The sequence below is a fragment of the Triticum dicoccoides genome, chromosome 3B (genome assembly GCF_002162155.2).
Source record: "Triticum dicoccoides isolate Atlit2015 ecotype Zavitan chromosome 3B, WEW_v2.0, whole genome shotgun sequence".
In the NCBI taxonomy this organism is placed as follows: domain Eukaryota; kingdom Viridiplantae; phylum Streptophyta; class Magnoliopsida; order Poales; family Poaceae; genus Triticum; species Triticum dicoccoides.
The window spans coordinates 770347809-770351332 of record NC_041385.1 but is presented as its reverse complement, the minus strand read 5'-3'; positions in this window follow the sequence as shown (position 1 = coordinate 770351332).

The following is a 3524-nucleotide window of genomic DNA, read 5'->3' as shown; positions in this document are numbered from 1 at the left end:
GGGGGGGGGGGTAAATGTAAAAAACCCCTGGCTTTTCGCATTTGTTTGACACGTGGAAGATGGTCATTATTGGGCACAGAAGCTGAGGAGAGCAGCACACACTAGAAGCCGGACACTATTCGACAGGAACATGGAATTTGGAGAAGAACCCGCCTTGCAATGCCGAAGACAAACTCGTGCGCCAGATTTACCATCATTGAAGCCTGGTTCGGGGGCTACTGAGGGAGTCCTGGATTAGGGGGTGTCCTGATGGCCGAACTATGACCTTTGGCCGGACTCCCGGACTATGAAGATACAAGATTGAAGACTTCGTCCCGTGTCCGGATAGGACTTTCCTTGGCGTATGTCGGTGTCAAAACCGGTGGATCTCGGGTAGGGGGTCCCGAACTGTGCATCTAGGCGGATGGTAACAGGAGACAAGGGACACGATGTTTTTACCCAGGTTCGGGCCCTCTCGATGGAGGTAAAACCCTACTCCTGCTTGATTAATATTGATGATATGGGTAGTACAAGAGTAGATCTACCACGAGATCAGAGAGGCTAAACCCTAGAAGCTAGCCTATGGTATGATTGTTATTCGTCCTACGGACTAAAACTCTCCGGTTTGTATAGACACCGGAGAGGGTTAGGGTTACACGGAGTCGGTTACAATGGGAGGAGATCTTCATATCGTATCGCCAAGCTTGCCTTCAACGCCAAGGAAAGTTCCATCCGGACACGGGAGAGTCTTCAATCTTGTATCTTCGTAGTCCGGGAGTCCGGCCAAAGGTCATAGTCCGGCCAGCTGGACACCCCCTAATCTAGGACTGCCTCAGTAGCCCCCGAACCAGGATTCAATGACGACGAGTCCGGCGCGCAAGTTGTCTTCGGCATTGCAAGGCGGGTTCTCCTTTGAATTCCCTGTACCCGTCGAATTGTGTCCGGCTTCTAGTGCATGCTGTCCTCCTCAGCTTCTGTGCCCCATAATGACCATCTTCCACGCGTCAAACGAATGCGAAAAGCCAGGGGATTTTTTTTTCATTTACCCCCCGGTTGCGTTAATGAGCCGCCCATAAAAGAGACGGGGATTTAGATCCAATTCGCACCATCTTCCCTCCGCGAGTCTTCATCAGAGCGCCTCCGACAGGGATCCATTCCACCATGGCCGGTCGGTGCCGCTCCTCCTCTCGCCTCTCCAGCCCCCGGCCCGGAGATTGGGGGCGGTGTTCCGTCCCGCATAGCGAGTTAGTAGTGCTTCAGTCCAAGGGGCTTCTCCCCCCAGCATATATGGTCCCAGTTTGAGCCGGGATTGCTGCCTATAGCGGCGGAGAGCAGGAGGAGAGTGTCCCCAGTCCCTCTCAAGGAGAGAGGGTATGCTTAGTCCCTTATTTGATGAGAGGGCTAGGATTTCCAATTCATCCATTTCTTCGAGGGTTGCTGGAGTTCTACGGCCTCCAGCTACACAACCTCACGCCCGCCTCCATTCTGCACATCGCGGGCTTCGTGGCTCTCTGCGAGCTATTCTAGGGCATTGAGGCCCATTTCGCGCTGTGGAAGAGGTTGTTTTGCCTTGTGCCCCATTCTCAGGAGGGGTCTATTTATCAAGTGGGTGGAGCCGAACTATGGCGCATCGCCGGGACCGGATATCTATCCGGTACCCCAAAGAGGGCGTCCGAAGACTGGCCCTCGGAGTGGTTTTATATAGATGACGTCCCCCTGCCGGACCCTGTATGGATTGGCCTCCCCGAGTTCTATAATGCCCCGTTGAAGAAGCGCCTGAGTTGGCGCCCGCGGAACCCTCAGAGGGAAGCTGACAGGGACGTCCTGTACCTGATGGGCTGGATAAGGTTGTTGGCTCATTCCGGACTGGCCATGGTCAAGGTCATGGCCATATGCATTACGCGAGGGGTGCAGCCGCTTCAATAAAGAGGCCACCCCATGTGGGATTTCAACGGGGAGGATGACGCCACCCGGTGCGGTCGCAAGGGGCCAGATTCGGCCGCCACTTTAACGAAAATCTTATCCGCTTTGTACAAGGGAGAAGAAGAAGAAGAATTCCTCCGTGTCAACCTAGAGGGCGGATTCTCCATGTACAGTCCGCCTAGTTGGGTGAGTGGACACTTTCACTTACCTACCAGCCTTTGAAATTCCCGTAGTTGAGTAGTTAGTCTAGTAATGTTTAAACGCAGGAGCTGCGCCAGGCTGTGAAGGAAATAAACAACCCTCCTCCACAACTCGAGGACCCGGAACGGTCCCTCGATCCGGACTCCCAAGAAGATCCAGACTTATGTGTGGAGTTAATCGATGGAGTATTTCATCAATTGAGCAAGGACAACTCCTTAGTGGCCATCACGACCGACTATCCCGGACTACTTCCAGCCTCAAAGGTAACCAAGACCGAAGTCCCAGTATTCTCATGCATTATCTTGCATGCCATAAACTAATAGTGTTTCGCAGGGTAAATCCTCGAGGCGGAAGGCCGAGCCCACGGTGGGCAGCCAACAAGTGCTGCTGGAGCCAGGTGGGCCAAAAAGAAGTGCGGACCAGATCGAGATTCTGGCGCAACGGTACGGCATGCGAATTTAACGCCTAGGGTTTATGCCCTTGAGTCTTACTAACGCTCATGATTTTTTTAGAAAGAAGAGAGCCCGCCGGACTATGTCCGCCGGCCAAGGTTCAAGGCCGGGTCCGGAAGCGGAGACGGACACGGGGTCCATGTTCTTTATTTCAACATGACTTCCCATCTTGTTGTCATTTGTCCGTCGTCACATTCTCGCATATGATGGTCTTAGTGCTTACAGAACAACAACACACTTGAATGTGGTCAATCATAAACCGTCTGTCATGTGGCGTAAGATGACATTTTTCTCTTGCTACATTAATTTCGTCTCCAATTTGTTTGTGGCGTCAGCTGAGGGTGTTTTGTGTAAAATCTGGAAAACGTTTCGTTTTGCCACTTAAAATGGGATTGCGGGTTGATTTCAATAAATTCCACGTCTTTTTTTTGCAAACCGGCATGACGGGAACGTCTCCTCTGACTGAAAGCGTATCACCGAAAATACTGAAATAAATCCAGAATAAATGCGAGCATCAGGACTTGAACCCCGATGGGCTGGGGATACCACTGTCCACCTAACCATCCCAACCACAGGTTGGTTCGCTGTAAAACAGAGTTGTAGAATGCCACTACAGAACAGTAGCTGCAGTGAATTGCAAAAGAACAGTAGCTGCAGTACTACGTAGAAACAGTATTGATATGTGCAACCAGGAGTATATGTGTCTTCTTCATCACATCTGGCCTAGACTGTTGGACTGCAATACTAAGTAGCAACAGTTTTCAAATGTCCATGGCCGGCCCTAGCGCTGGTGCATTTGGAAAAAAAATTCAACGATTCAAATTTTCCTGTTTCCAAAATTTGTTAAAAAATAACCAAAAAATGATTTTTTTTTCAAAATTTCTTCACAAATTCGAAAAATGTTTAGTGCGTTCCAAATAATGTTTGCGCTTCAAAAAAATTTCAGAATTGAAAAAATGTTCCTGTTTC